General features: G+C 40.9%; 1 long non-coding RNA gene across 1 annotated transcript in view; it reads right to left on the bottom strand.

Annotated features, from left to right (window-relative positions):
- LOC112823810 (uncharacterized) overlaps window positions 1-24,978 on the bottom strand; it is a 126,311-nt gene extending 101,333 nt beyond the window's left edge. Inside the window, exons 1-2 of the long non-coding RNA XR_012379286.1 lie at window positions 24,885-24,978; window positions 24,697-24,762 (exon numbers count right to left, since the gene is read on the bottom strand). This is a non-coding gene — a long non-coding RNA (uncharacterized lncRNA). The remainder of the gene's footprint in view (window positions 1-24,696; window positions 24,763-24,884) is intronic.
- Window positions 24,979-27,774: the final 2,796 nt, after the last annotated feature.

Below are 27,774 nucleotides of genomic sequence, written 5' to 3'. Positions count from 1 at the left end.
GATGTGGATGGAACTGGAGGGTATTATGCTGAGTGAAATAATTCAATCAGAGAAAGACATGTATCATATGACCTCACTGATATGAGGAATTCTTAATCTCAGGAAACAAACTGAGGGTTGCTGGAGTGGTGGGGGGTGGGAGGGATGGGGTGGCTGGGTGATAGACATTGGGGAGGGTATGTGCTATGGTGAGCACTGTGAATTGTGCAAGACTATTGAGTCACAGATCTGTACCTCTGAAACAAATAATGCAATATATGTTTAGAAAAAAAAAAAGATGAAGATAGCAGGAGGGCAAGAATGAAGGGGAGTAAATCAGAGGGGGAGAGGAACCATGAGAGACGATGGACTCTGAAAAACAAACAGGGTTCTAGAGGGGAGGGGGGTGGGGGATTGCTTAGTCTGGTGATGGGTATTAAAGAGGGCACGTTCTGCGTGGAGCACTGGGTATTATGCACAAACAATGAATCATGGAACACTACATCAAAAACTAATGATGTAATGTATGGTGATTAACATAACAATGAAAAATTTAAAGAAAAAAAAAACCCTTAACCAAAGAAAAAAAATTAATTGATGGTGAGGTGAGAAGTGAAGAAGGTCAGAAACAGGTGAGGAAGCATGGCACAAAATGAATAAAGACAAGGCCTCAGGATGGAGTCAGTTGGCGATGTACTACTGCCAAAGCCTCAACTTGTATGGAGCTCCAGCTATGAGATGCAGAGATGGGTCTGATGGCTTAGCAGAAATTGGCCCATAGGCCAATACCTATTTTTGTAGGTATAATTTTAATGGAAACCAAACAGACCCATTTATTTGTGTACTGTCTGTGGCTATTTTTGCAATGGCAAAGTTGAGTCGTTGTTACAGAGACCATGTTTCCAGGAAAGCCTACAACGTTTACTCTCTGGCCCATTTAGAAAAAGTTGGCCAAGCCCTGGGTTAAAGGACTATCCATGCTCAGACAACCTCCACCACTCTGTATATGGTAAGGGCACTTCTATGTCTTTAAAACTGACCAGTTCATCATGTAGCTAGGTCAACTAAGATGAACTCAAGCTACTTCCAGCCTACTTAATACAAATGCCTTTGGCTCCTTTGTTTTGGTCCCATCCAGTGATGACCTACTTTCTTACCTCTAGCTTTGCCTCTAATTTCTCATCTGTACCTACCAATCGAAAGTGACAGTTGAACCTGACTTCCTAATTTAATTTTTGAAATACTCTTGAGACCCAAGTTGGGCTCCCCTGTGTCTCTTCTTGCTCTTTGTGTAAATGTCCTGTCTTATCAGGATCTAATCCTCCAGGAGGGAAGAAGATACCAGAATCACACTCAGAGCAAGGATCCCACCTTACCTCTGTCTTTGTCACAGAAATCTGACACCTGAGAGAACCTAGGAAAGTGTCTATTGAATGAATAAACACCGTAAAGAGGGGAAAATCCAGACATCCAGAGCGAACAATCTGGCCAAAAGGAGGAGAGAAGAAAGGAAATGCATGGACCTTGGTTTCTCAGGAGCCAGGTGGTGTTGGGCAATTGGGGAAAAGTGAGACAGTAGCAGCAAAAAGAAGTACATCACAGAGAACTATACGTGCACAGTAAGGCATTCAGATCTTATTGTGAAGGCAGCTGAATGATTTGCACTCAGAGCTGAAGCAAACCTTTTTCCCCAGTCAAGCGGCTTCGGCATCCCATGACATGAAGGTTGAGGGATGGAAGGTGGCAGGGATGGAAAAAAGAGGAAGGAGACGTTTGGGAGGCTTGTGCTATCCACTGCCCACCCTGCTGGGGCTTTCAGTGCAGGGAGCAGACCCTGCAAAATTCTAGTTCCCAGGTCCCCGTGCCAGCTGGCTTCAGTTCTGCTTGGCCGTGGGAGGCACTGACAGCTTGTGGGTAAGTGGGAGGAGGTGGGATGCCAGTCTATTTCGGCCCCTCTCTTTCTGTTCCAGGGGTCTCTCCATCCGTGTTGTCCTCTCCTTTCCTGTTGTAGCTCTTCTCTCTCCACACCCAGGTCCTAGTCAGTGCTCCTCTTGGCTAGAGTCTGCGACCACTGTCATTTCCCTTGGTGTCTACAGCCCTAAGAATGCAAGCAGCTTTCTCGTAGGTTCCCGATCTCTAGGTAGTCTCACTGTCCCCATCTGACCTTTTAGCTCCTCTAACAAGTTTGTCACCAGTTCACCGTGTTAAATCTTCCCATGAAACTTCCTGGCTGGGTCCTGTTTTTCTGATTGGACTCTGATTGAGACAGGGATAAAAGAAGACAAAAACAAAACAACTTGCTTTTATTTATCTCTGTCTCCCTAGTCCTTAGCATCGGCCTGATACAGGACATACACTCGGTAAATACTCATTTAAAAAGTGAAAACCATTTCCTTCTCTTTTCCAACTCCTAGTAAGAATGCATCCAAGAAGCAAGAGTGGAAGTAAGAGGAAAGATAAGAAAGTGTTCTGACATCCTTGTAAGGGAGAGTTGCAGTGAGACAAGTTCATGTGTCAGGGGCTGCCATGCACACTGGAGTCCCCGGAAGCAATCTTCCCCTAGGACTTGGTCTAGACAAGGTGGCTGGAATAGAGAAGCCACTCCAATTTGCTTGGAAAGATCAAATTTAGATAAACTTCTAGAACTCTCAAAGCCTTGTGGTTCAAGGTGGAGGACAGGCTAGGGAGCACAGTTAATAAATAGCTTCACAGCAGGAGGGCAGGAAGATGTAAGCACAGCAGATCTGGCTCAAGCTTTCCAGAGCCCTATCCAGTTCCCAAACCCCAAGCAATCTCTGGAATCTTTTGTTTTTAATCAGCCTTTCCTAGACTCCATGTCTTGATCAAACTTTCCCTGAGAGGCAACAGGACCCAGTGTAATGAGCACAGGACCTGGAAACTGAAAAGAGGACCCTGGTTTTCACTCTGCTGCTTAATAACCTTGTGAACTTGGTCAAGTATTAAACTCTGTAAGCAGCACTTTTTTTTCATCTGTAAGAGAGAGAGAATAATACCTACATCCTAAGGGGAATGTGGCATCAAAATGAAATTATCTAATATCTTAATAATAAAAATAATTGAATGATTAAAGAGACATACTATGAAGTCAGTGTTTGGTTGGAATCTCTGTTCACATTAATCTGGCCCATATTAATTTTCCTAAACCAGTTTCTTTGCCTATGAAATGAAGATAGTAATAATGTCTACTTGATAGTGTTGTTGTCAAGAATGAGATAAATAACTGCAAATTGCTGAGGAAGGTACCTGGTACGTTGCTGTAAGCATTCAATACTATCACCATCAGTATGTCCTGCTGTGCACATTGGAGGCATAGGCTTATGTGAGCTGCATAATCTTCACGACCCTCTGTGAGCTGAGTATTGCCATCAATCCAGTTCTAAAGATGTTTCTATGGAGGCTTAACTTGCCTGGGTTAACACAGTTCGTCCTTGACCAAGATTACATATTTAATTACATAGTCAGATCTGACTCTGACTATAAACACTTACCCACAAATAAGATGCATAATACCTCGGAATTATTAATTATAATATTCTTGCTATGATTACTGAAACTTATATAAGGTTCCTGACACAGGTTGGTTATTTTTGTCTATTAGTTTCCTACCTTTCATGTGTAAAGGAATATCTACTACCACCAGTGATGTACTCCATTGTAGGTGAAGTTCAAGTGTCATTTTCTCAAGCGAATTAGGGTTATTTTTAATGCTGATACACAAACTGAGATTTTTTTTCTTTTGCCCTAGAGATAGGAAATACTATTTATTTTTAAAATTTTTAGTCCAGCATCTGAATCAAATATGGTGGTATTTTGCCATACACAAAAATAAATGCAAAATGGATTAAAGACCTAAATGTGAGACCTGAAACCATAAAAATGTTAGAACAGAGCACAGGCAGTAATGTCTTTGACATTGGCCATAGCAACATTTTTCTAGATATGTCTCCTGAGGCAAGGGAAATAAAAGCAAAAATAAACTGTTGGGACTATATCAAAATAAAAATCTGCACAGTAAAGGAAACAATCAATAAAACTAAAAGACAACCTACAGAATAGGAGATATTTGTAAATGATGTATCTGATAAAGGGTTAGTATCCAAAATATATAAAGAACTGATACAATTCAACATCCCCCAAACAAATAATCCAATTGAAAATGGGGAGAAGATATGAACAGACATTTCTCCAAAGAAGACATCCCAAAGGCCAATAGACACATGAAAAGATGCTCAACATCATTCGGCATCAGGGATGTAAAGCAAAACTACAATGAATACACCTCATACCTGTCAGAATGGCTGATACCAACAACACAAGACACAACAGGTGTTGGCAAATTTGTGGAGAAAAAGGAACCCTTGTGCACTGTTAATGGGAACGCAAACTGGTATAGCCACTGTGGAAAACCATATGGAGGTTCCTCAAAAAGTTAAAAATAGAACTACCCTATGATCCAGTAATCATGCTATGGGGTATTTACCCCCAAAATAAATTAAAAAAAAACCCTGACTCAAAGGGATACATGTACCCCTATGTTTATTGCAGCATTATTTACAATGGCCAAATTACGGAAGCAACCCAGGTGTCCATTGATAGATGAATAGATAAAGAAGATTTGGTATATACATACAACAGAATATTATTCAGCCATAAAAAAGAATGAGATCTTGCCATCACGTGGTTGGAGCTAGAAAGGATAATGCTAAGTGAAATAAATCAGACAAAGACAAATACCATATGCTTTCACTCGTGTGGAATTTAAGAAACAAAACAAATGAGCAAAGGGAAAAGAAGAGAGACAAACCAAGAAACAGACTCTCAACTATAGAGAACAAACTGATGGTTGCCAGAGCAGGGCGGGGGTGGGGGGGAAGAGGGGAAATAGGTGATGGGGATTAAGGAGTGCATTTGTGATGAGCACCAGGTGTTGTATGGAATTGTTGGATCACTATATTGTACACCTGCAACTAATATAACACTGTATGTTAACTATAATGGAATTAAAATTTAAGAAACACTTAAAAAATATAGTGTTATTTTGGAGAGATTTTTAGTAAAAGTAATGCAATGTCATGTGGGGTTGTTTTTGGTTTTGGTTTATAGCAAGCCAAGGAAATGAGCAATGAACTTGGAGTCTGGTACTCAGAAAGTTACATCCAGCTCTGTGACCTGAACATAGCTCCAGATCTTATTGGGCCTCAGTTTCCTCATCATAAACTGAGAGTATTGAGTGATGTGACTTCTAACATTCCTTCCAATCCTAAAATGTGAATGTTATTTTGCTCACAATGTCAATATCCTTTATGATAATGATGGCAATAGAAGACATTTACTTAACCAGGCACCTCCAAGCCTTCATCTGATAGCACTAATGTGTGTGCATATCCTCTTGTACTTGGCTTGCAGCTAAATGTTAGTCTAAAATTACAGCTCCCTCAAATCACATTATTTCTATGTATTAAGCTGAATTCTAACACTTGAAGTTTGAAGTTTTTATGATTTTGGCCAGAGTAGACATCCTGTTTTCCAGGGAAAAAGGGCTTTAAAATTTACTTCTCTGCAAATCTACTCTCTCTCAAAATCATATTTTGATGAGTTAAGTGCAAATGAATCAAAAACATATGGATTTCATTTTCCTTGAAATTCTCATGGGCTAAAAGTGGGGAAAGTGAAAAGAAGATGAGGAGGAGAAAGAGAGAGGGAGCAGCTACACAACAGAGGAGAGGGGTTCCATTGAACAACAACAACAAAAATCTGGCATCGTTTTTGGAAGTAACTGCCAGTAAGGGTTGTACCAGATTCACTATTGCTCTCCGATAGCCAAGGGGACCCTCATGTCTCTAAGGACTGGACTCCAAATGCAGCATGATGAAGGGAAATGGACAATGGCTTTGGAAGCAGATCACAATTTAGACCATTTGCTAGTAATGTGACTCTATGTTAATCAGAGTCACACTATGATTAAGTCAGTTAATCTTAGGAGCTCCATTTCTGCAAATGGGAATAACAATAACCTATGACAGATAGTTACTGTGAGGCTTATTAACAACAACATTTATAATGTTCCCAGGAACATACCTGCAACATAGTAATCTAGTATCTGTTCTTACTTCAACATTGTTTGGCACCTAACCTAACTGCCAGTGGAGAATGAGCTTCTGGCAGAACCATCCTTCATCCGTTCCGCCTTCCTTCCACCCTTCTTTTCTAAGTCCTGTGAAAAGTCAACAGCCTGCAAAAGTAATTGTATGTGTGACTTTGAGTTTCTGTGCCTGCAACACAATATGTACACAAATATGTTTTTCCCTAAATGTGGTGGTAGGGAAAACAAGGCTAGAGGAAAGTATCCATGTTCCCCTAAGTTTGTGGTCAGGGCAAGTCCCCATTTGGTTCACTTCTGGGCTGTTCTTGGCCACCTCACCCTTAAATTGCTCCCTGTCTCCATTCAGTTCCCAGAGCCAGGGTGTCTTTCTAGCTGTTTCCAGGGTTACCTTCTATTACTGCTTCTTTCCAAGGCCTCTAATTCCTTGGAAGGAAGGAATTAATTAAGGCGAGTCTTCCTCTCTCCTCTCAGGCCTTGGGCCTGCTCTGTCCTTTTTGGTTTAGTACTTACTCCCACCCCCTCCTCTCCTCCTTCCCTTCACCCCCACTGTACCCCCCAGAGTGGGAGGAAGGAAGGAGTAACCTCAAGGTGTGCTGTGCTGCTGTTGGTTCTGACAGGTTATGTCAGTTAAGCTTTTAAACTCACTTTTGAAAACATTCTAAACCCTAGACCAAACTGCCTTTCAAGGACCAATCTTGTTCAAGTTCTAGGTCCCACCCACCCCCATGTATTCCATAGCTTGGTTTCCTTGTCTTCAAAATGCATTTAATAGGGGCACCTGGCTGGCTCAGTCAGTAGAACATGCAACTCTTGATTTCTTGATCTTGGGGTCACGAGTTTGAGCTCCACAATGAGCGTAGAGCTTACTAAAACAAACAAAAAACCAACTGGATTTAATAAACTTTTAAAAATGCATTTAATAAGTCAGGCTTACCTAAATACTAGGTCTCCTACCTCTGACACCATGCAGTGAGGATGTGGGGTCTGATCTCTAGGGAGATGCTAAGAATCCAGTGAAACTAGCAAGTGAGCCAATGGAAGATCAGAAAGCATACATTGATTACAGTTTCCTCCTTAGGACTCCAAAAGAAAAAACCCACACTCAGTTTTTTCCATTATCAGGAGAGAAGTTAGTATCAGAGAACTTTGTAATAAAAATAATAAAAAATAATATTAACCACTTATTTCCTGAGCATCAACTATGCACCAACACTGTAGGAAATGCGTTACATGCACCATCTCCCTCAACCTCAACAATTCTTGAAATGCATATTTCATTACCACCCTACAACTGAGGAACTAGAAGCTTGAAGACATGAAGTTACTTGCCCAAGGCCACACTGTTTATTCAAAGCCAAGACTGGATAATAGGTCTTTCAGACTTTGAAGTGTGTGTTCCTTCCACTGAAAGAACAAGGTGGGGTCCTTCTTAGCTATCTGAGAATGGAGTAGAAATTCTTGAGGGAGACACCCAGGACCTGAGCACTGGAAGCCAGTAAGAAGGATCAACATGGAGGAGGGCTGCCAGCAAGGGGAAAATGGAGGTAGGTTGAGGATGGGTTAAATAGGTGATGGGTATTTAGGAGTGCACTTGGGATGAGTGCAAGGCAGCACAAAGATTTATGCCAAATAGCATCTTCACTTGGAGCTGCCAAATTGAGCCACTCCCGCATAAAGATTACTTTGTGAGCTCAGTTCCAAAACTAAAAGGGAATTCAAGACCCAGGATGGATCACCAGCTCAGTGACTCCTGGCCTAGACCAATCCCACCATCGTAAGTCTCTCCTGCTCACCTGTGTAGTATGACAGACAACAAAAAGTTATAATTTTAAAATGTTATTATGAATATCATTAACAATACAACATTTTGTGATTATTATGTAGGAGCTTCTGCTATGTGACAAGCTCTGGATTAGGCATTCACAAATTATTTAATTCATGATAAATAAAATCAACATCATGACCCCTGCAGGGGCTTAGAAAGTTGAATCATTTTGTCCAGCACTAAGATCGGTAGCAGAATAAGGATTTGAACAGAAAGTTCTGAGGAATACAGTACAAGAAATTGCAGTATGAGGAACTAGATCTCTTGAATAACCGAAAACAAATAACAACAAAATGCTCTAGAAACCTTTGCTTTAATTCCTCCTGAGAGGGGGAAAATTCATTCAGTGATGAAAAAGAACAAGAAAGTTTATTCCTAGTGAAGAGTCTTCAACATGGTTGTTACAATTCTATGATTCTCTGATTTTCTGAATCTAAAGCAATTAGTTCCAGTTCATGGTATATAACAGTCCAAACTCCTTTCATGGCTTTCTACCCCAAAATGAGAGGATGAGGGAAGGTGAAACATATAATCTTATTAGTCCTACCACTAGTAAAGTGGATTTCAAAGCACACTGTCATAATTTAAACATTATCACCACTGCCCTCCTTTGTCTCCCTGTATGGAATGGCCAGCTTCCGCTCATCCTTGAAACACCTTAGAGGTCAATTTCTCAGGGAAGTTACTTCCTCAAGGACAGCATCCATTTCACTCCAGCCCTTCATTCTCAATCCATTACCAACATGACCACAGCACCTGGGGCTCGCCTGCCATAGTATCTGCCATGTTGTTTTCATTGCATATTCTTTTCTGTAGACTCTATCCCCCTTAAGATAGATACTGTCTTTTAATCTCTAGGCCTCTGTACCTGGTACAGGCTCACTAATCAATGAGTTAAAGAGTGAATTAATAAATTCATTATTAAGATTCAAACTCGGTTTCCCTATTAATCTAGAACTCTGTCCAAACAAATCCACCTCCATGCATTTAAACTATCGTAATTTACCCACCATAAATTATGTGAAACTATGTGTGCATTCCTTAGGTCAAAAGCTACAACACAGAGGCCTCCACAAACATTCTTATCAAGCATATGCACTGCAAAGTTGACCAGCTGGTATAACATCAGAAAGGCTATAGTGCAGATGCACTTACCACAGCAATAGCTATGATCAATCCCAAAGCTTTGTTATTTAGCAGAGTGAATGCCATAAATGCTTTTAATTGATGGAATTGGCACTTGGTTAATTAGCAAGACAAATGTTAGAAATTGGCTTCCGTTGGTGAAATGCATAAACATTGGCTAAAATAGTTTAGAGATTCCCCCAAACCCTTGCATTTGCATTGCATGTGCCACATGGGAGACTCCAGGAAGGCCTATAGCTTATACTCTTATTAAAGATGATACCTCCACCTTTCACCCTGGATGGCTGGTATTGGCTAAAGGGTCATGGAACACTGCCTCTTGAAAGTTACCATGTTCACCTTGGAAGTCACATTTTACTCAAAATCCTGTTTTTAAAACCTGGAAAGGCAAAGAGCTGGAACTTCATTGACTTTAGAAAACACATGTATGAAGTCTTTGGTGTCAGGTTGCTAATGATATATTTGTTTTTTAAGAAACGTTTACATGTATGGAAGAATTTGGTTTGAGATTAACTTTGAGAATGACCTGGTAGCAAGGTTCCAAGGAAGCAGCTACAACTCTCTCACCAAAACTCTTTGAACCTACTCTTTTATACCAAAGAAAATCCAAGGTGTGTGCTTAACCCAACTGGCTTGGGTCAGTTTCTAACCTATGACCTCAGCTTCTTTCTATAGCTAACAAAGACAATGTGCACATATGAAGTAAGATTTCTGTAAGGAGAAATAAATGTTTACCCAAAATGCATGGAAACAAATTAGTGCCTCCACTGAAAATTTCCAGATTGTTTTAAACATAAGCCAGTTCCTTCAGTTGAGGATTTTTACACTTGCTAATGCAAAGCTCCTTTTGCCTTTATGAGCAACAGATTCAAGAGACTAAAATGACCTCCCTGAAAAATCTAGTCCCACGTTACATAAGCAACTTTTTATTCCCTGTTGTCTTACAAAAGCACTTTCAAAAGTGTCACAGGCTAACCCCTCCCCCGAAAAAGATTTCTGTGGTTATATGGTCAAACCTTCAGTTGCAGATAATAGAATCCATACTAGCTGATTTGAGCAGAATTGAGTTTTACAAAAACAGCATTCGAGAACTGAATGTCAAACGCTAACATGCAGCCAGCAAAGGCATCTAGCTGCACCATGAGCATGGCCCGTAGGACTCCAGTGAGTGTTTCTCAAACTGTAATGTGTACACAAATCTCCTGGGATCTGGTCAACACACATTCTGATTCTATAGGTCTAGGGTGTGGCCCAAGCTTCTGCCTTGCTCACTAGCTCTCAGCTGATGCCAATGCCAGTCTGGGAATCACACTTTGAATCTCCGCGCCACCGCCGCCACCTGCCAAAGGGGACTCATGTTGCCAACACTGGACATTAGAGCTCTGCCTCCACTTCCCCAAAGGAACCAAACACTTCTCATTTTTCCTCTCCTGAAGATTCAGTCACCCAGCTGGGCTGCCTCCTCTCATTGCCTCTTCTTCCTTCCAAAACTTAAGTGTGCTTGTGCCGCATAAACTAGGTCAAAGATTGCACCCGAGCTCAAGGATGTCCAGCAGATGAAGTTTTTGGATTTCCAGTCAGGGTAGGAAGACATGCTCAGAAGGGGATGACCTGGGTGTTGAGCGAGCCAAGCTGCAGTACTTTCTAAAAGTACTGATAATATCAACACTAAGAATAATTACGATGGCTAATATGTATTGCAAACTAATTACATACCCCAGGCATTATGATAAATGATTTACTTGTACTATTTTACTTAATCTCCACAAAAACTCCCTGAAGTAGCAATTATCATTATCCACTTACAGATTAGGAAACTGAGAACCAGAGGGGGAAAACAGCAGACTTGTCCGAGGTCAAAAGATAGTCAATGATAATTTGAATACAAGTGGCCCAACACCAAAGCCCACATTCTCTACTACACCACACTGTCCCATATAAGACTGGAAAATCCTATTCCCTTTTTAGAGATGCATGGTATAGTGTGCCTTATGGTCTCAGATAAACTCTACAGTAAAGACACTTGCTTAACCTGACTTAACCCAGTGTTCCTCAAACATATTTGGACATGGAAATTTTTATTTTGTCAAGTAATATATATTAACATTAGGAACATTAGAAAATGTCCCACAAAACAAGCTTCAGGCAATGTAGTCTTAAATTTGAATTATTTGGCTGTAGACAGACCAAGTTTAAATTTTAAGCAGGGCAAACCTCGCACCGCCACCTTCTATGCTGAATGTGTAGGTCTCACACTTTCTCATGAGTCAGAACCACCTGGATTTCTAATTCCATAAGTTCTGAAGAATTTTCCTTCCTAACAAGTTCCTAGAGAATGTTGATGATGTGGTCCAGGGGCCACACTTTAACGACTGGCTTGGACAATGGGCAAGTCATTGTCCTTCTCTGAACTTCAATCTCCTTATCTATAAAATGGATACAGTAATGTCTACTTTATGGTGTTCTTAACCCCTTTATTAACAAGTATATATGAGTATCTACAGTGTGCAAGATATGGCGCTCAGTGTGGGGATACAGTGGTGGCCAAATAGAAAAGGTCCCTGTCTCCATGTGCATACAGCCTGGATGTGGGAGGGACATGAGATAATTGTGTGTGACATGTGTATGATCATGCATGGCCCTGAGTAGAGCTTGTTAAGCATTACTTCCCTTCTTTCCTTCTTCTTTACTCACCTCCAAAAAATTCTTACCCATTCCTACATCCCCACCTATATTCATAAGCATCACCTCCTCCACACCTAATCCTCCAACCCCCAACCCAATCATATTAATCCTTTAATTCACAATTCAGAACCCACATTCTTACTGAAGACTTTCTTAACTACCCCACCTCATGATTACCTTTCATTATGTTAAACATATGTAACACTTATTATCTACTTTCTACATGGGACTTCAAATGCAATCATTATGTTCCATTCATGTACAGACACAGATATAGATACTCCCAAGCAGATCATAAAAATCCAGGGGAAATTTCATGCCTTATCCATGTTTCCAAGTACTCATAGAATACTTACCATGTGCAAGACACCAGAGGACATTTTTTGCTTCCCTCAGAGTGCACTGTTCATCATAAATGCTCAGAAAATTAGCATTGTGTACTTGACTCAATTGAATCTACTGAGGTGCAAGGTGCTAGAGATTCAGAGACAAATATAGTCCCCCCCTTTTCTTTGTTAGATCGTGAGCTCCTTGGGAACTGGGACAATATTGATTTCACATCTGAATCCTTAACACTAACACTGGATCTGGCACAGTGGAGAAAGCCAATACATTAAAAACAAATAGATAAATAAAAGAATGCTCTAGAAGAGCTTCCCAACAAATGGCTATAATACATGGTGGCAAGAATGATAACAGAAGTCCACCCTCAGTTCTAAATCCTAGAGAGAAAAATCTCTCTTTCTATGGAGTAGAAGGGTCCATAGGAAATAGGTAAGACATGGAAACCTGATACTGAAATATAAAACAATTTCTCCAACTGGAGAATGAAAGAAAGGCCCATAAGAAAACAGTACATGCAATGGTCTTACAGGAATAATAAGAGTTGTTATCAAAGAAAGATAGGAACTGAAAGTGATTGCCAAGAGTGGGTAACAATAAAGTCAAGGATATAGGCGTGCAGGTACCAGTTTGGAAAGGACCAGTTTGGATTATATACCAAGGAATGTGGACTTTTATCTTGGGTCAAAGGTTGTATATCTGGAAGTTTATATTTGCCAGAGCAATTTTAAACAATTTTCAATGGATTGCAAATATTAAAAATTGTGATATTTTATGTAAAAATTCAGAGATCTTTGTTTGCTTATTTTTGCTTTTCCTGAAAAATAGGAATATCTAGCAATACTAAGCCCACATTCTTCATGGTACCCATGGTTAACATGAAAAGTAGAATCTGACCCTGTAATTTGGGGTAATCATACTTAAATTTTCCACATGTGTTCTTAATTTTGGATTTCTTCCTCCATTCTTTCCTCATCAAACATTGCTGAGTACCAGGTGTCAAACACTTTTCTGGGTATTAGGGAAGCAGACACAAAGGTGTGTCAGGGGCTCACAGTTTAGCAAAGAAGATGAGTGGACAAATAAATACATTTATCAGAATTATCAGCACATTGCTAGAACCCTCCATTGGTATGCGGTAAGAAAAGTCAGACAGACCTGGTGAAGTCCTAAAAGGCTTCACGCAGGAGATAGGAGCAGATTCTTAAACACTGAACAGATAAGCCCCCCTCTTAAAGAGGGGAGGGTGGGTTTTCCAAAGAGAGAGGAAAGGTGAGCAGGCCTCATACAGAGAAGGAACCAAAGAAATTTTTCAGGGTTTGATGTAGGGTGAATAATGGTAGAAGGTCAGAGTGGGGGATGAGGAGAGGTGAGTCTGAACTGGTGGGCAAGAGTTGGATCATCAAGCTCCTGTGCTAAGAAATGTACACTTCCTCACAAAGAATCCCATGGCTGTGTAAGTACAGACATTCAGTACACATCAGCAGTGACTACAAAACTCTACAAATTCGAAAACTCGAAAAACTCTACAGCACTCTAAAATTTTTTAGTCTCACAAGATTTTCTTAGAAACAAAACAGGCACCAAAACATACTTCAAAATACTTTTCTGATAAATGACTGGATACTGACATATAAAGAGTACTATTAGATTTATATTACCTTTCCAGTGTCCCAGAATGCCAGGGCTGGGAGTTACCCTGTAGCGTATCCCGCCTCCCAATTAAGAAATGGAAGCACAGAGAGGGAGAAACTTGCCTGAGGTCACACAGGAAGTATGAGTAGAGCTGGGTCTAGGCCCTGAGCTAACCCCCCCCACCCCCGCTCCAGGCCGGGACGTAGATACAATCACTCCACTCAAGGGCTTCCTGTAGCATGGCCAAGCTGCTTTGCTGAGTCCTGTTTTCCATAACTCACTGCCTTTCTCAAAATTTCCTGTTTCCAATGATTTTCATTAAAAAATTGGAATCGTGTTGCCCAGAGTGGGGGGAAATTCTGGTTTAAAGGCAACATAAAATTGCTTTTAACTTTCTGATTCAAATCGCCTAATTAGAGGCATTATGCTCTTTGAGACAAGTCACAAATCAGAAAAGAAACTGCAATGTTTTTGGATCATATCCTTGGGGGAGGGCTGTCGAGAAGTTGGGGGGGAGGGATTAATTAGGGTGGAAAGGAGTCACAAATTACCCCCGCACAGTGGCTAGGATTGGGCCCCCTCAACTTAAAGTCTATAGGAAACACAGGCAGGCTGTCTGCTTGAACAAAACTCCTGGATGGAAAAGTTTCTCGGCTTCTGCGTCTGGTTTTTCTCACTCTTTCCTTTTTCCCACTCAGTAGCACTTGAGTGGATTTGGAGAAAAGTGTTACACCACAGCACGTGGGGAAGCAATGTTCAGAATAAGCACAGAATTTAAACCACGGAAGAGCACTGAGCAGAGAGTTAGGAAATGTGTGGGAGCCAACCAGTCTTCCAAGAAACCTCCTCATTTCCCAGCAAGCCAAGGGAGGTCCATCCTTGCTATTTGTAGAGTCTGCCTTTGCAAATTTGCCTGCTTGCTAACGTGGCCTAATGGTGCCATGTTTTCCACAACTGTGGGCTTTCTGTTGGTGATTTCACTGTTGAAAAGAGTGCCAGAGGGCTGTCCAGTGTTCCTAAGGGCAGGAGATCCATGACATGCTTACAGAGGGAATGTGTGTGTTTGATAAGCTTCATTCAGGTGTGAGTTATAATGCTATCGGGTGCAAGTTCAATGTTAATGATTCAACAATATATGTTAAGGTGTCTTTACACAGAACCACACACACAATAGGATTATGAATTGATATGTCGACAAAGGTGTTGTGAACGAGGCTTCACAGAAACCTAACCCTGTATTTCCCCTGGGAGCAAGGGTTCAGTATTTGCTAATTTGGCACTTGTGGCGACTTTCTAGAACATAACTTTACAAATAACAAGAACTGACTGTAATTTACTGACAGCTCAAAAGTCTCCATTCCAGAGAGACTTTCTCTGACTGCTCTATTTAAACCTGCATATCCCCTCCCCTTTCCTGCTACTGTTTTTCTCTAGGGCACTAAGCATCTTCTGATAAAGGATCGGTTTTGTTTACTGTCTCCTATAGAATATAAGCTCTATGAAGGCAGGGATATTTGTTTATTTAGTTCAATGGTCTAAGCACACAGCTACAACAGTGAACAGTACTGAGTACGTATAGAGATGTTAAAATTATATTAAAAAATGTTGGTGCTTTCATTTGGAAAAAAATGGAAGCATAATCAAAATTAGCATATATGCTAACCACCAAATGATTCTCCCACTCCCCAAATTAATTTGTCCACCACTAAAATTGATTTAATACAAGCAATATAAGAGAAAGGCAAATTTGGAAATTCTAAAATGGAATTTCGTCTACTAATAAATAATTCTTGATTCTGGGCACATGATAATGTAAAAAAAAAAAACAAAAAAACCCCCAAAACCCCAAGTTTTGGAGTTGAACAAGGTTGAGTTTAAAGCTCTGTGGGTCAGTTATCAATAATATGGCCCTAGAAAATTTCTCTTCAAACCTCTGTTTTCTTCTCTGTGAAATGGAGATAGTATCTGCCAAAATAGTTAATGAGTGCTTAATAAAAAAAAAAGAGAAATAGTTGAATGAGCAAATGAATGAATAAGAATACACTCATACACTTGTCAAGAGTTCTGGGAGGAAAACCAGTAACCCTTGTTTCTCCTCATGGTTCCACTGGTATCTTTCTTTTTTGGCAAAAGTAGTATATTACTTTAGCCAAAATATGTACCTTATTTGAGCTTCATTCATAAAATAAAAGGGTAGATTCTAAGCATTTTATGCATCATGTTCTGCTTTGAAAATATGAGAAAAACCATGAATACTCTGCCTCGAAAAAAATGAATATTCAGATTTTGCCCAACATTTCACCTACACTGTCAAGTGGTTCACAGAATTGCATCTGTAGTTTGTAGATCTCAGTTTAGGAAATGGCAGTCTTGGACTAGGAAGACTAAGTTCTCCACCAACTTTTTTTTTTTTTTAAAGATTTTATTTATTTATTCATGGAAGACAGAAAGAGAGAGAGAGAGGCAGAGGGAGAAGCAGGCTCCCAAGGAGCAGGGAGCCCGATGCAGGACTCGATCCCAGGACTCTAGGATCATGACCTGAGCCGGAGGCAGATGCTTAACCATCGGAGCCACCCAGGCGCCCCTCCTCCAACTCTTAACATATCTTTTCTTATCCATTCCCTAAGGAAAAAAGTCTTGAGAATTTACCACATACATGACATTGCATTGGGTGATGAGGGAAGAGCAGAGGAGACATAATAAAAATAAGACTCAACTTACAGCTCTGGTGTCTAGCAGAAGAGATGGGACAGTTCCAATATAGAAGGGAAGAATCTTAGGTGGAGGGCACATACTGGGCCAAGGAGCAGATATGAAAACTATGGGAGGCAGTTGGAGAAGAATAAATTGCTCTGGTCTCTAGCTGGGAATGCCTGCCTGACTAAAATATATGGAGGTCATGGGAGAAACAAATCCTCTTATATTGTCAGCAAGGGTAGAAGAGGATTGTCATCATCTGCTACTGAAGCTATGGCCCATCTCCACCACTTCCGGTACGCTGAGTCAGCCAGTGTTCAGCACTCTCGATGGCCAAGGATTGCTTGGTTTTCTTTCCTCCCCCATCATTCATTAGGCATACACGAAGTACAGACTGTACTAAACAGTTTTATGTTGGTTGTCTCATTTCTTCATCTCTATTTTCAGATGAGGGAGTTGAGCCTCAAAAAGATGAAGTAAGGTATGCAAGACCACTCATTCAGTTACAGAATCTGACTCCAAATCCATTGTCCTTTCCCCTGCGCCAGGATACTTTTGCCTAGATGTGCCTATCCTTATTGGTAGTTGGGTGGAATTTGAAAGGATACATTGGGAGGATGCAGAGTTGAGAGGCAGCCTGGAGGCATTTGGAAATGGGTGATGGACATATGTCAGGATATTCTACTTAACTTGACCCCAGGTTAAGACTATACACTGATGAGGGTGCCTGGGTGGCTCAGTTGGTTAAGCGACTGCCTTCGGCTCAGGTCATGATCCTGGAGTCCCGGGATCGAGTCCCGCATCGGCTCCCCGCTCAGTGGGGAGTCTGGTTCTCCCTCTGACCCTCTTCCCTCTCGTGCTCTCTATCTCTCATTCTCTCTCTCTCTCTCTCTCTCTCTCTCAAATAAATAAATAAAATTAAAAAAAAAAAAAGACTATACACTGATGAGAAGGGACAAGGAGTTTAAACCATGCTGCAGGCAATGGGGTGCCTGGGTGGCTCAGTCGTTAAGCGTCTGCCTTCAGCTCATGTCATGATCCCAGGGTCCTGAGATCAAGCCCTGCATTGCGCTCCCTGCTCTGCAGGAAGCCTGCTTCTCCCTCTCCCACTCCCCCTGCTTGTGTTCCCACTCTTGCTGTGTCTCTCTGTCAAATAAATAAATTTAAAAATCTTAAGAAAATAAAATAAACCATGCTGCAGGCAATACTACACCAGCATTACTACAAACAAATCTTATTTAAACAACTCCTCATCAACTGTTTGATTATGATATAATTAAAAACAATGACTATTATTATTTTTATTTTGTAGATGTAGAGATGGAGCTGAGAGACAGATGACTGTTTGAGTTCTTACTGCTAGTCAGGAAAAGACCCAGCCTTTGGACCCCAGGGTGAATGACCCTACAGCCAGGCTTTTCCCTACCATAGAACACTGCCTTTCTGGTTGGAACACAGTCTTCACTGTGAAGAGAGAACTTTCCAGATGAACATTCCATTCTGCACATAAGAAAATCTTGAAGGTTTAGGTTGAGCCGATTGATTTCAAATGGTCCTTTTGAGTAGATAAGTCCACAATTTCCAATTTTCAACTTGTTTTATAGACTTCTTCTGATTCCACGCATCTTTCCTCTGCTTTTATATGAGGACATCTAGGTTTCCAACTGGAATTCCTTCTCTACAAGTCAGAACTTTGATTGGACAGGAAATTAAGTTCCTTCTCTCGATTTTGCATGCTTGCCAACTGTCCCTTCTGTTTCCCCTTTACTGCCCGGAGAGCAGGCATACACAGATTTTCTCTAGCCTAGTCAGTGAGAAACAACACTTCTACCTGAAGAATGATCCTACAGAAGTCTCTACCTGAAGAATGGTCCTACAGAAGTCTCTACCCCCACTGTCTTCCACATATCCTGCTCTCCACTTCCAGTCAGCCAATTAGAATTTCCACGTTCAGAGCACCAGTATGTCTCATCTTGGTGCCTCTGTTCATGCTATCACCATCATCTATGACACCCTAACCTCAAAGGGGGCGAACCAGTTGGCCCAAAGCTTTGTCACCTTTAAAAAAAAACAGCTCAAATACCACTTCCTCCAAGAAGTCTTCACTGATCTCCTCCAATGGATATTAATCTCTCCCTCTTAGACCACCCTCAAGCTGTGTACCTCTTCCTGTTATCTTACATTAAATTATCACAAGTTATAAAAATGTCTCATCTCCTCTACTTAACTACTTGACCCCTCTATTTTCTTATGACAAGAATTATAGGGGATTCATATTCAATTCCCTACAACACAATACCTAAAATTTACTAGTTAAATGCCTCACCAAAAATTATCGTCGTCATCATAATGCCTATAATTTAACAAGCATTTATTTTGAGCTATGTATTTTTCTTGTGTTATTTCTAGTCCTTGTAATAACCCTGAAGGGTATTTTTCATCATCCTCCTTGTTCAAGTAAGGAAACCAAGATGTGGTCAGCCAATAAGTGGAAGAGGAAGACTTCAAACTTTAGGCTGTGCTTCCAAAGCCTTTTGATCTTGGCGCTATAGTTTGGTGCTGCTGAAAAATTAACTCAGGATAAGTAAGGTGCTGCATGGATTCACTGGAGACTCTAAACTTTAATCTTCCACACTCCTACCATCTGAAACAAAATTAAGATCAGTAAAAAGTTCCCTGAGCACCTCAAATTATTGTCCTTATACAAAAGGCATTCTTTTTGAGAAATAGTTTAAGTTTAGTGTGATGTTCATGAACACAAATTCTGGAGCCAGACTACCTTGGATTGAATGCTGACTCTGCTATTTGCCTAGCTGGGTGTTCTTGGGAAATTCCTTAACTTCTCTGTGTCTCATTTCTCCATTTGTAAATGATCATTATCATCATCACCATCCCTGCTTCCAAAGGTCTGTGGTGAGAATTAAATGGGGGATATGAATATGACACTCAGGAATGTGCTTGTTTAATTTAGTTATTATTAATGGGTCAGCAGCTGCAAAGTGCTGGCGTGTAAGTAGGATGCAGCCTGCAGATGATTGTAACTATAATTGCTTCATATAGTATATTTTGAAGCAGTGATTTATAGCCAAAATTTAAAGTATTTTAGATTATACACACACACACACACACACACACACACACACACACACACACAAATGTAGTTTCCTACCTTCTCTTAGAAAATCAGAAGATCTATTAACTCTGAATACCTATTCTTCCCTGGCCAGAATCCATTGGGGCTGAGTAATAGCTTGCCCAACTTAAAAAAAAAAAAAAAAGGCATGAGCTCTCAGCTGCATCACTGGGGCCCTGATTCCCCTGTTGCCCTGTGCTTAAAACACTTCTCTTATCTGTGTTTTGTGTGATCCCTGTGTTACACCCTTGCTAAGAATATTTTGAAGTGTTATCTAATCTACCATATGCTTCAGTGAGTTGAGTTATCAAATTTTTCTGTCCAAACCCAATTTGAAACAGTAAACTAGGTAATCATTCACATTACCTGGCTGATAGGAAAATGGGCATTGGAACAGATAAAGCTGGGAGGAAGAAAAACCCAACAGCAGTCGTGGCTCTCCATCACAGTGAAGCACCACATTCAAAAGCCACACTCAAAATATGCCGTAACAATGTAGTATCATGCTACATGAATGCTTGCTTATTAAGAATGATCCCCCCACCACCTCCCATTTTAAGGCCTTCCTCAATATTGTAGCTCCTTAGTAGGTCTGCTCCAGTCTCTCAGTCATACTCTGTATATCAAACCAGAAGGAATGTCTTACTGTCTTATCTCCCAGAGCACAATTTGAGAAATTCTACTCTCATCCTAATTGCAGTCTTGTCCACCAGACTGAGAGTCCCTGGAGCATAGGGGCATTGTAGAACTTGCTGGGTGCCCCTTAGGGCTAAGCAAAGTGTCTTGGATTTATTTGATAAGTGTATATTTGAATGAATTTTAAGAAAATTAAAAACCATCCATTTTTCTAACCAACCTAAGCAGATAGTACAAAATATAATTGTTTGCAAATATTTCAATCAAAATTTTTTTAAAAATTCAGAAAGTGTTGGGTACATAAATGGGCCAATTCTCATTAGAAACATTCATTTTTATTACTTTGCCCTTAGAGCTAAACATGCCCAAGCCATGAGTTGGCTTCCTCTTTGTCTTTTTATGCTTCAACTCTCTCTATATCAGTTTTCTAGTTTTTTATTCATTTTTTTCAAAGATTTTATTTATTCATTTGACAGAGAATGTAAGAGAGAGTGAGAGAAAGCACAAGCAGGGGGAGCAGCAGAGGGAGAGGGAGAAGCAGGCTCCCCACTGAGCAGGGAGCCCCATGAGGGACTCGATCCCAGGACCCTGGGATCATGACCCAAGCCAAAGGCAGATGCTTAACCGACTGAGCCACCCAGGCACCCCAGTTTTCCAGTTTTTTAAATAAGGATTTATATTCATCCATCAGGTCTTATCTTGCACTTCACCTCCTCTGAAAAGCCTCCCATAATATCTAAGACTAGATTTAAGTCTCCCCCATGCACCCCTACAGCCTTCATGTACTATCACTCTATGAAAATTCCCTAGACTATCACCTCCGTAAAGGCAGAGATTATGCCCCATTTACCACTGGGATCCCTTGAATAGTCTTAAGTGCTCACAAAATATTTACTGACTGAAAAATAAAGTGAAGGAGTGAATCAACAACTGCGTGAGTATACTTCCAAGGTAGTTGTAAGAGCCCAAATCTAAGTTGTCATCACCATTATCAGGAATGTTCAATACAGGGAAGCTGAGCTGAGAAATGCTTTGGCCAACACTCCTGTCTGTTGCTCCCATCTGAGGCTGCCCTGGCTCCAGCCCTTCACCCACGATATACCCACTGAGCTTTCCTGAAGCTGACTCCATGCAAACAGGGCTGGTGGGGTGTCTTCCAGCCTCACCAACCTAATTGTTCCTCATTTCCTGCCCATAAATGGTACAAGGTGTGGAGTTGCTCCTCCCAATGTCCCAATTTCAATCATTTGTCTACATTAATCGACACTAATGGCTTTTACAAATGTAAGTCTTTAAGCTCCAGTAAGTTACATGTGTTTGAGGAGACCAGTGAAAGAAAGCTTCCAGGAAAATGTTCTCCAAATATCCTGAAAGCAGGGAGAGAGCCCAGCATTCCAAAGCCCTGTGCCTTTGTTCAGCAATCCCTCAAGAGATTGGGTTGTTATTATTAATAAAGTGTGACTTTCTCCAAATGAAAGAACAAAACCTTGTGTTTTGCGTGGAAAAGATAGGCACAACAAGATCCAGATCACATCAGTCCATTCGACACCAAAAAGGGTATGTATTTAACTTCCATATTTTCTTAAAAAATATTTTTAAGGAATATAATGGCATTAGATAAGATTTTTAAAATATTTTTGTCCTTGAGCCCAAGATTAGAATATTCTGTTACCGTCTTGGAAGAGCCACTGTCAGTCTTTTTTCAGGTTTATTGTATTTAACCTAATACAGTATCATATCCTCTTTTCTCATGGAATGTTCTACCATAAATATATCTTTCTGGTTATAATCACAGTTTTAAGAGATAGTATTTATTTTAATACATAAAGTTTAATCTCCTTAACCACTGCCTATTATTAAACATTAAAATATAAGACCAATAATTTAAAAAAAACAGTAATTTAGAAAGTAAGTGATGGATTAGGAAAAAAATACAATATGCAGCAGCTATAAAATATTATAAAAGATTCTTCACTCATCTTGGCATTAGCCATCTGATTAGTACCCCTTTTGAGAATTCTTAAATATCATTCTGAGAAGCAGACACAGGAAGGCAAAATTCTTATGATAAGAATAGACAGCAGGAAAGAATGTTTTTAAGTAAATTTTTTGAAAACTGTAAGTACAATTATAAATGTGAATAATTCCAAGTCCCACAATTAAAAGGCAGATAGTCTCCAATTCACTGAAACAAATTTTAAAAATCTAATATTATTTACTTAAAACAGTTGCTAAGATTAATTACCTGATACAACTAGAAGATAATTTCAAAACTACATTATCTTAGCCTGAATTCCCCCCAAAAGTAGTTACTCAAACAAAGGATAGTGTGTAAATAGTTCATTTGAGAAGTGATGCCTGCAAGTAGGAGTTAGGATCAGGGCAAATGAAACACACAGAGAGAAGACTAAGGGGATGCATGATTATTGATCCTGTCACTGCTATGGGAGGGTGACACTTGATCCTGCCAGGAGTCCTAAGGAACCCTCTAAAATGCATCTCACAGCTCTGCTCCCAGGGGTGTGAGTGGAGGAAGAATTTGTATTTACTGGCTCTCCATCCCATTGGTCAAGCATAACCTCATGGGAATTAACTCATTCAGACATGGACCTTTCCTGGCTTTGCCAGTTAAAATAATACTGCCTCCTATGATTGAACTGGTTGTCACAGCAGCACGTGAAGAAAGTCCTGCTGAGAGGATCTGAAGGGGCTCACAAGAGGCATCTGGTAACAGTCCATCCTTGGCATCGTTCAGATTTGCTCATGCCTTCCATTAAGTTCATCACCTTCAAGGAGGTGGCTAACTGCTATTCTGCAAGTAAGAAAAACTAGGTCCTCACAGTCACAGCTATCCCAAGCCCTAATCAGTGTTCATCATCTCCCTCCTCCAACACCCTCTACAGATTTCCCTCACTCTCAACCAATATTTTAGCTTGTCGAGGCTGCTTTCCTGGGGAACTGTCCCAGGACATCATCTGTAAGGGGGCTAAGCCCTTGGCTACTCCCAGGCATGGTTTGCTTCGGTTGTCAGCTCACCATTATCACTGTGCATGGCAGATGGATCCCTTGGTTCCTGGCAAACTGGGTCCTGCCTCCAGTCTGTTGTGGCAACTCTAACTCCTCTTGGTAATTAGGGTTCATTACCCCCATCAGTATAGCAACTGTCTTCTTTGCCTGTTGGTCCAATGATAGAGGAGCCCAAAATGGCCAGTGGGGTGTTTTCCAGCCTCACCAACTGTTTGAAATCTGAAGTTCAGTTTGAAGTTAGTGGAAACCTTACTATGTCTCATGGTAGAAGTATCTCCCCCCACCCCTGCTTGGGAACTAGAGCCTTTAATCCAGCAGATCCTGGTGATTGAGACCTGAAACTCATCCCAAAGGTCTACATTCTAGGAGCTCTCCTGTAACCAACTCTCTTAGCCTGGGTTCCCCCAAAGCAAAAGCCAAGATGAAATCTTGTATGCAGATAGGTTTATTTAGGAAGTAATTCTGGAAAGGAGGGATGAGGGGCAGGAGAAAAGTGGGGGGGAGGAGAGAGAGAGGAGGAGGAGAAAGGAGAGAAAGCCAACATGAGGATGCATTGTTGATTGGGCCACCGTAGACATGGTAGACAGGTGCTTCGTAAGTCTGTCTTGAAATTGTCCATTCAGGAGTCAAATAGAGAAGAATTTCTATCATCTTATGGTTAATTTTCCCTTTCCATAAAGCTAAGTCACTAATTGTTGCCAAAATTCCCTTTCTTTAAAATCCTACATTCCCGACATGCAGTATAAGCTAATTTTATTTTATTGTCCGGGTCAGAGACATTTTCCTGTATCATATGTCATTTTCTATTCTTCTTGCCCTGAACTTCTAAATTATCCTGCCTCAGAGCTCCAGGATTGGATTTCTGTCAAGTTCCAGGACTCTGACAATCTTCCTCCCTATTCAATGTAACTTCCAACAGTTCCCATGGTGTCCCTGTTTCCGAAGGGGCTTTGCTTCTCCTCCTCTAGTTCTCCCTGACCACTCCCCATGCATTACAGATGGATGTCATGCTTCCCTAACCCCTTCAACCCATTAGTAGACCAGAACATACTGTGATGCTAAAAATCTTTGCCAAAAATTCCTGGCTATGATCACATCGAGCCCTGATGAAACACATTTTATTTTCCAGAGAGACTGAAAAACAGCAGCAACTCCAACAACTGAGTTTTAATCTCTTCTCAGAGAAGAATTTCTGGCTGAAGAGAGCACTGGAAGGAGTCAGAACACATGGGTTTGAGTATGGCCCTGACATACCAGAGAAGGGTTCTTCAGGGAGCTGAAGCTCTAAAGGGGTAAGACTATTTTCCCGTCTGTGAAATCAAGTGTAAGATATATTTATCTCTTGAGTTGCTGAGGTTCAAATGCAAAATCAACCAACATTTGCATAGCTTATCATTATCTCATACATTATTAATGTGGCGTTATTATATTATCATTAGTTTAGCATAAACTAGTAAAAACACCTACCTATTGGTCTTCAACACACATATATTGAGAATTACTATTTTCCAGGTCTGGATGTAATTTCAATGCCTATAAATAAAGGTACATGACAAATCGTAATGAAACTCCGTTCCTTCTGTATGTTAGCTTGGACTGCCATAACAAAATACCATATAGCAGCTGGCTTAAGCAACAGAAAATTATTTTCTCACGGCTTTAGAAGCCAAAGGTCCTGGATCAAGGTGCTGGCAGATTCAGTTTCTGGTGAGAGTCTCCTCCTTGCATGCAGATGGCTGCCTTCTGGCTCTGTCCTCACATGGCTTTTCCTCTGTGTTAGCACAGAGACTTCCTCTTCTTATGAGGAGATCAGTCATAGTGAACTAAGAGCCCTCCTTTATGACCTCAACTAACCTTGATTACCTGGGGGAAAGGCTCTGTCTCCAAACACAGTCACACTGGGGTCAGGGCTCCAACATATGAAATTTAAGACTCAGAATTCAGTCCATAACATCTCCTGAGCTTGCAATATAAACAATTAAGTGAGAAAAAAAAAAAAAAAAGATTCCCCCATCCTTTCTTCGGATTCATGCATTGGAAAGAGCTCCTAGGATCTGTTTGTTGGAAGAGAACCACCTCCCAATCCAAAACCACCTCTGCCTAAAAACGCTCACCCAGGGAGCCATTTGGTCATTGTTCTTCCGGGACTCCCTGGCCGGGCCTCCCGCGTCCCTCACTGCTGAGGGCCGGCTGTAGCTCTGTTGTGTACGCCTCAGTCTTAGCACAGAAGAGGCTCATTTTAGCTTTTCTTGTCTAAGTTTCTGAATCTGCTTCTCCACCTTGTGTCCCTCCCCCCCCCCCCCCCACTCATGTCCTCTCTCTTCCCCAGGTGCCAGCAAACTATAAAAAAGTCTGGAAATACAACGAAAACAGTATGTTTATTTGAACTTTGGGATTAACAATTGGACCCAATGCTTAAGTATGGAGATACTTCAACTAAAAAGGTGTCTGGAGATGGTAGAAAAGTATATTGAACACATTACTGGAAAAAGTAACTAACATCCTATTTAAAAATAAGCTTATTCTATGTTTTCGGACTTTTGGGTATCCTTTATGTGTCTGCCTTCACTTGCCCTTCTCCCTTCCTCCTGGCTTTTCTCTCCTGGGTCTCTGTGTACCTTCCCCGTGGCATGCCTCTTTGCTCCTCTCTGCTCTCCCCCTGGCTTTTCCATCACCTCTGTCTTCTCATTTCTCTTTCATGAGGCCTGTCCTCCCCTCTCCACTCCCCTGCCTCTTTCCTGCTCCTTCGCTTCCACAGCCACCCTCTGATTGCAGCTCAATCCAGCTTTATACTTTCAGCACAGCATTTTTGGCATGTGAACTTTTTTCCAATTTCCTGCCAGAGTAACAGTGAAGCTTAGAGGAGAGTAGGGTGAAAAGTCTCCTATGAATAGAGGAGGTGCTAAATGAGCCCTCTCACCGATAGAGTTCAAGAAATGCGGTCTTCTCATCGTGAGCTTTAATGGAGTGGCATGTGTCTAGGCTGGTCACAGGGACTCAGTTCCCAGCCAGATGGGATACACCTTTATTGAAGGCAGACTGGATCTTGCAGAGGGCTCTCAACCAAAAGTCAGGAACTCTGTAGGCAAAACAGAGATCTGATATTCACAGACTGTGTGATCTTCAGAAAGTCCCTAGACCTCTCTGGGCTTCAGTTGTCTTAGCTCTAAAACAAGTGAGTTGGAGTGATCATTTTTAGGAACCTTCTGGGTTTGACTTGATGACTATATGATTCTCCTTCATATAGTACTATATTCCAAATATACAATAAACTAAATATATATCATCAATGAATATAGATGTCAGCCTATATGTATATAAAACACACATGCAAATATGTGTGTGTGAGTGTATATGTATATAAAACATAGCATGCATACACACCCACACCCCCCACACACATACATTCTTTTTTTTTTTAAGATTTTATTTATTTGACAGACAGAGAGCGCGAGAGAGGCAGGCAGAGGGAGAGGGAGAAGCAGGCTCCCCGCTAAGCAGAGAGCCTGACGTGGGACTTGATCCCAGGACCCTGGGATCATGACCTGAGCTGAAGGCAGATGCTAAACGACTGAGCCACCCAGGTGCCCCCCCCCCCCCGACACACATTCTTTGGAGGAAACACTCCAGAAAGCCATTCTAGACCTTGTTTCTTGCAAGTTACAATGGACACTTGATGGGAGGAGACTTTACTCCCCTAAAACATTAAGATTAAAGAAAGACTTTGGAAAACAGATCACAGTGAAAGCAAGGTTAAGATATGGAATTCTTGGAGGCGGTTATTTTTGGATTTTGTTTTATAATAAAATATAGGCATTGTACTTTAAGACTAAATCATAGGGATGCCTGGGTGGCTCAGTTGGTTAAGCATCTGCCTTTGGCTCAGGTCATGATCCCAGAGTCCTAGGACTGAGTTCCACATCAGGCTCCTTGCTCAGTGGGGAGCCTGCTTCTCCCTCTGTTTGCTGCTCCCCCCTGCTTGTGTGTGCGCACTCTCTCCCTCTCTCTCTGACAAATAAATATATAAAATAAAATAAAAAAAGGCTAAATCATATATTTGAGTCCTGATTCATAAACACTTTAAAGCTGGTGTTTATTTAAATGCTAATGGTGCACTGGGTTTGAAAAGTAAAGTGAAATTAGCAAAGTACATTAATGGATAGTAATTGCAGAGAGAAATATGATCTATAAACTATTTTCCCTTTATAAAAATATACCCATATATGATTGGCCACACTGGGTGTTTGAAAGCTAAATGTATAGGCCCCGAGGAAGGAATGACATCATTAATTAATTAATTAAACATTTGGTACATGTCTACCATGTATCTGAGTTTTAAAGAAATTATATATGGCTCTTGCCCTTCTAGGGATATAAGATAAACAAATAAAAATGCATAAACAGTATTGTGATAAGCTATGAAAGAGAGGACATGAGCTAATACAGTAGCAGACACGGGTGATGGGAGCTGGAGGATGGGGGGTAGAAGATGTGACAGTCTGATAGGGGCAGGATGCAGTCCTGGATGCCCCCTTCATCTTGCAG

Source organism: Callorhinus ursinus, unplaced genomic scaffold (assembly GCF_003265705.2).
Source record: "Callorhinus ursinus isolate GAN/ISIS: 27379988/994484 unplaced genomic scaffold, GSC_fseal_2.0 scaffold9, whole genome shotgun sequence".
In the NCBI taxonomy this organism is placed as follows: domain Eukaryota; kingdom Metazoa; phylum Chordata; class Mammalia; order Carnivora; family Otariidae; genus Callorhinus; species Callorhinus ursinus.
This window is presented reverse-complemented; position numbering and strand designations above follow the sequence as displayed.